This window comes from Coptis chinensis, chromosome 7 (genome assembly GCF_015680905.1).
Source record: "Coptis chinensis isolate HL-2020 chromosome 7, ASM1568090v1, whole genome shotgun sequence".
Classification (NCBI taxonomy): domain Eukaryota; kingdom Viridiplantae; phylum Streptophyta; class Magnoliopsida; order Ranunculales; family Ranunculaceae; genus Coptis; species Coptis chinensis.
In genome coordinates, this window is record NC_141462.1 from 46,791,457 (window position 1) to 46,797,897 (window position 6,441).

General features: G+C 40.8%; 1 non-coding gene across 1 annotated transcript; it reads right to left on the reverse strand.

Moving 5' to 3' along the window:
- Window positions 1–249: 249 nt before the first annotated feature.
- On the reverse strand, window positions 250–353 carry LOC147487713 (small nucleolar RNA R71). Its single transcript, XR_015203346.1, has one exon. It is a non-coding gene; the product is annotated as a small nucleolar RNA R71 (small nucleolar RNA).
- Window positions 354–6,441: the final 6,088 nt, after the last annotated feature.

The window sequence follows — 6,441 nt, forward strand, 5'->3', positions numbered from 1 at the left end:
ATGTTACCCGCTTTTTCATGGGTTAGACCATGAAAACCCTATCGCGCACTTATCGTAGGGATTGAACAAGTCCTTACAACATTCCACCACCCTACGGTTGGTGCGAATGGATTAAACTAAGGGTATTTCCTTTTCACATTAGCCGATAAGGCGCTGCCTTGTTAAGCGCCTGTTTCTAATTTGTGGGACTTCGTGGGCTAAACTTGTTGTTTTATGGAACATTTTTACCCACCCCTAAAGACGGATGAGATGCTTTCCAAGATTCATTTTTTCCGACAGAATCCTCATGAATCATTTTCTGAGGCATGGAATCGTTTCACCGATCTCCTTATAGAGTGTCCACATCATAACTTAGCGAAAGACACGTTAGTTCGTGCCTTTTTCAAAGGACTTCAACATCACCATAAAGAAGTCCTTGACATAATGAATGGGGGTAGTTTCCTAAGTAAAGGAGCCTCGGAGGCTTACAAATTTTTAGAAGACCAAACTAAACGGAATAATAATGGGGGGAGTGATGATATTCCCCGCTCCGCTAGTTCTTTTCTTCAAACAGATCCAACTTCTAGTATGTTTGAGAATAAAACCGATCCGAACTTAAAATTTACGAATCTCTAACTAAAAAAGTGGAGGCTATTTCTGTTCAACAAAAGCCTATCCCCGTCATGAATGTAAACTCCAACCCATGTAATTTCTGTTTGAGTCCAGAGCACCCTGACAATTATTGTCCTCTAGCTTATGAACAACAACCACTAGAGCAAGATAATGTTTACTCTATTAATAACTATCCTATTCCTAACGCCCTTGGACAAACATCCCAACTTCAGTTGGAGAAATAATCAACAAGTAACGCCTCCGGGGTACAATAATCAAAGCGTTAGGCAAGCAAACAATTATAACCAAGCTCCACTTAGATAAAGGACAAGGACAAAGTCAAGGGAATTATAATAATTATAACAACAAGCGCAACCAGGCAAGGTCAAGCACAAGGTCGTGAATAATTATAATAATTATAATACCAATAGAGGTATCGTTAGGTTAATAATAATAACTATCACAACCCACCCATAAATAATCAACGAGAGATAGTTCGGTCGCACCACGGTGACTACTACACCTACACAACCGATAGATAGACGCCTTTATACAAGTTACCCAACAACTTTTCCGGACAATGACTCAATCAAACCAACGAGATCTTACAATCCATAAATCGGGGCATACTCAGCTTAGCCCAAGAGAAAGCCCAACCAAAAGGCGTGTTTCCAGGTCAACCGATACCAAACCCTAAAGAAAAGCAAACACAGTGACCTTTGAGGTAAACGGTAATTCTAATGCGAAACTACAATCGTAGGTGACCTAAATGCCATCACCACTCCCTCCTGCTCGGAAGAGTGGTTGATAACAAAGTAACTTCGCTCGAATTTACCCCATCGATACCTACACCGGATATCTAACTAGATACATGGAATAGAAACTGAAGAGCCTACCACGGTAGAGGTACCCCGGTTAAACCACAACCAAAGAAACCGAAGCCAAGGTTACACAGCAAAGTAGAGCCATATCGCGAAATATAGAAGCCGTAAACCACTGTTCCTCAAAAATTAGCCATGCTAACTAGGGATACAAACTTTGAGGAAATTAGGAACGTTTTCAAGAATCTAACGATAAACCTCCCTTTCTCGAAGCTATTAAAAGCTTCCTAACCACGCTTAAGTTTTTAAAGAGTTGTGCACTACTAGGGCGTAAGGCTAACATACCCAAAGACGCCTTTTAACCGAGCAGTTCCCAACTTTATCCGAAAATAATGGAATTGTTAAGTACAAGGACCCCGGTTAGCCCCCATCGTAAAATGCACCTTAGGAGATTCCCACACCCACTGACCGCTTTATTAGCACGGGGCGAAGTGTTAACTTACTCCGTATTACTTGTATAAACAAATAGGTCTACAGAAATGCAACCTACAAAAATAACGTTGCAATTAGCGGACAGTCAATTAAGTATCCCAAAAGGGGTAGTGGAAAACGTGCTTGTTAAGGTTCAGGATTTCTACTATCCCGCTGATTTTGTTATCCTCGATACGAAAGTCGCTAATGACTCCGCATCGATCATCTTAGGGCGGATCTTCTTGGCAAACGCCAAATGCGCTTTATAAATTGTCGCGATGGAAAGATGTCCTTATCTTTTGGCCATCTTTCCGCCGAGGTAAATGTTTTAAAATGATGAAAAGCCACTTGCATTCGCTCTATAGATGGGGAGGTTAGCATGATCGAGAGTTTAGCTCAAGATTATTTTAACAACACGTTTCGAAAACAATATGTACAAATTCCTTTCTTTTGGAACTTCGATTTTGTGAATGACTCCTACTTAGAGGAGGTCAACACCATCCCGAGTCCACACCAATTGTAGACCCGGCCGGTTGCTCCATATATCGAGGTATGAAGACTTGCTACCTAAGCAAGTATTCATTACACAAGATAAGGACACTTATGAAACATCAACGGACATTACGGTCCACACCGGTGCTTAAACCTCTTCCTGAGGGTTAAAATATATTCAACTTGATCGGATGGTAGTCACCCGATAATTATATCTTCTCTCGCTAACTAAAGATGAAGAGACATCTTTAATAAGGGTGATTGGGGGGAACATCGGTCCATCGGACAGGGTCCTTAGTCGACATTAAGGGCATCGACCCTAATGTCCTGACTCATCGATATACATTTGAGGATAACGAAGACTTCTCGCGAACCTCAGCGGCCGCTTTGAACCCCGCCATGAAAGAGGTGGTTAGGAAGAAGTCTTGCGCGACATCGGATGCGGGTATTATATACCCAATCTCCGATAGCTTAATGGGTAAGTCCCATTCATGTAGTTCCTAAGAAGTAGGGAATTACCATGGTACGTAACGGAAGGGTGACTACGTTGTCTCAAGGTCCTATGAAATGGAGAATCAGATTGATTACGACGTTTAAATGCTATGACACGAAAGGATCACTTTCCCTTACCATTTATAGATCGATGCTTGAACGCCCGGCTGGTCATGCCTTTTATTGTTTCCTCGGATGGCTACTCCGCTATTTTCAGATTATTATTGATATTGATGACCAAGAAAAGATAACCTTCACATGTCCCTTCGAACATATGCCTATAAACTTAATGCCTTTTTGGCCTTTGTAATGCTCCCTCGTACCTTCAAATGGTGTATGCTTCCATATATTTAGTGACATGGTAGAAGCCGCTTTATGGAAGTTTTTCATGGATGATTTTTCTATCTATGGAGACTCCTTCACTGACTGTTTGTCTAACCTCGGGTCTAAGGTTTTGACACGGGGTGTGAAGAAAGAGCCTTGTTTTTTTCGTCTGTGTCTTGATCTTTTATCCGAGATGAGCCGCAGATAAGGTATATTGTTGTCCGACACCGTACCAACAGATAAACTTCGGCCGCCGTCCCGCTGTTCCCATGTGTGGGATTCGGCCTTGAGAACTCGACGCTAAAGACTCACATTCGCCTTGAGGATCCGACGCTAAAAGCACCTCACATTCGCCTTGAGAATCCGACGCTAAAAGACCACATTCGCCTTGAGGATCCGACGCCTTAAAAGACTCCAACATGTATATATACACGCCAGGTTATTAGCACCCAAAGATGGTGCCCAAAGAGAGTGGATATGCACCATCGGATATTTCATAGTTCGTGACGGGCAATGGATTCCCCAGCCAACCCCATTCAGCTTTCTATGTGGATCGCTTTCGGGCGGCTTGAGGCTATACCATATGTACTAAGGGTAATATTATTATTAGACCATTGCACATTGGTCAAGGATGGTACCGTCCTAAACCCTAGGCCCCCAAACATAAAGGATAAGCCACAACCGGGCTGGATCGGGTTCACATGTATCGCATATGAAAGTTGCCCCGAAGTTTCGCTTGTGATGTGTTGTTTTATTTGGATTTTCGGTGTTGTTGACACGCTCTTTCCTCGACTTTGTACATTTGTATATAAAGGATAAATAAATAAAACCAAAGATTGTTAAAAAAAAAAAAAAAAAAAAAAAAAAATTGATGTTTGAATGTGATTTTTCATATTCTAGTGGATGGAATTTTAATACCGGATCGCTTTGATATCTCATCCGCTAAATTCGAGTTGAAACGAATCAAATTTCCACGCTTGAAATTTCGAACTTTTCGGGACATAAGAGGAATTTCTGTAATTCATTTGTACTTGGGCCAAAATTTTGACCCGACCCAAAACCCAAGATCCGGTATAAAGCCCACGCTACAAGGCACCCACGCCTCCCCTCATTTTTTTCTCCCACAAAACCGGATCTTGGTCCTCTAACATACACCGCATAATTCTCCACCATCGAAATCGACCAAGGCCAAGGGTCAACTCCACCAAACTCCACCCCTTCCTCCAAAGAAAGACCTCCACCTCCCTCTTACTATTTGCACTATCAAAATTAATTTAAACCGCTATTATGGCAAAGTAAGATTTAATTCAGCAACGAGAGAAATTTCAAAATCTATATAATTCCTCGGATGTTTCACCCATTTTGATGAGGAAATTGAAAGCAGAGAGTGGGAATATCTTTGCATCAATCCCAGCCTCAATATTCAAGATTTGGTGTTGAAATTTTATAACAATGGAGGTTTCCGGGTGACGAAATTTGGATTACGGCGGATGGATGGAACGCGGAACTCATACCGGAGTTGATTTCAATCACCGCTACAGATACCGATTAACTCGGATAGCCCGACCAAGTATTGTCGAGTATCCCACCACGAGGGATTTGATGTTTGACACGCTTCGAGGGGGGGAGTACAACACCGCTCAATCGTGGTACCAACATTCGCCAGACGTAACCAATTAGTCTCACCTCAATGGTTGGCGACAACGCCATTGAACTTCAAAGACGCCCCGACGCGGAACAAGACTTTCTTGCACCGGGCTGTGGATCCTACAGAGAGGAAGCACACTTTCGTATGGTCCATTTCGGGGCCATATTCTACGACGCATCGACACAAACAGGTCCTCCTTTGTCGTGACTTTGTTACTCACCTTATGCTTAATTTAGGGTTCCAGCCTTACCACGCTTTCATTGAAACAAGGGCTTTCGAGAATTTTGGAATTTTGAGACTTGTGTTTTGGACCATTGGGACCCAAAGAGCTAGAGATGACATTGAGCATGATAAATCCTCCTCCTCCGCCTTCACCACTCAGATCGCTTTTTAACGAAGATACCATACGTAATAAATACTCCTATGGATGCCTTTGAGGAACATGAATTCTAGTATGCGCAGGATGTTTCTTGGGCCAGAAGAGATGATTACTTCCTTAATGAATTCCAAAGAAGAAATGAGAAATCGCCAAGGCCAATTCCAGAGAATGATGATGGCTAATCGCCAAAGAATTCCAAGATCGCTTGTTAGCGCCTATAGGCCACATTCCCGCCAACCAACTCAGCCCAAGTTTGTCGTGGGTCAAGACGAGAAACCCGTTCATCTTTCGCTAACCCGAGGATTCCCAAGAGTCGCTGTTTATTTTTTGGTTTAAAATGACTATGTCATTTATTTCCTAATGCATCGTGATTTTTATTTTTAGTGCTAAATTATTATATAACGGTTGATTTCTCATAATTTTGTATCTCCGCACGGTTTTAAATGAGAAATTATTTATGTTACGCTAATATAGTACTTTCAAAAATATGAGTTTGTTCCTTGATTCATTGGGCCTACTCACAAGCCCAACGGTCAACCCAACGGATCGGATCCAAACGGTCACATGCCCAACGGTCGTAAACCAAGTTATAAATACAACTCTCCTTTCCTCTTTCACTCATTCCCTTTATCTCAATCTTCACAACTTCTTCTTCACAAATTTTCAATTTCTTGACAATAATGAATAAACTAGAGCGATGGGAAAAAGGAGCAACGCGAACGGGCTATCACATTAATTGTGATGATGTTGTTTATCATCATTCTCTTGTCACTCATGCATAACACGCATGCAAAGATAACTAGATCTATGTAACCGCTTTTTTTTTCTTGTTTTTTGATTTTCATTTTGTATATTAGTATGGTGTGTTAAATAATTCTCACACATTTGTACGGGTTACGATTAAATGGAGAAGTTCCGTGACATTAATTAGTTGTGTCTATTAGTTGTCTTTTCTCTAATATTCTAATATATATATATATATATATATATATATATATATATATATAATAATAATAAATAAAAAAATATATATATATATATATATAATAATAATAAGTAAATAAATAAGCAAAACCATAACAAAGAAAGGCCATCCAAAACTCAACCAAATAATTAATGGATACACATAGTGTTAAGAGAAAATCGCCAAGACGCTACAAGGTACACATAACACTTGTCACACATGCAGCTCGATTATTCTATCCATATTCTATTATCGAAGT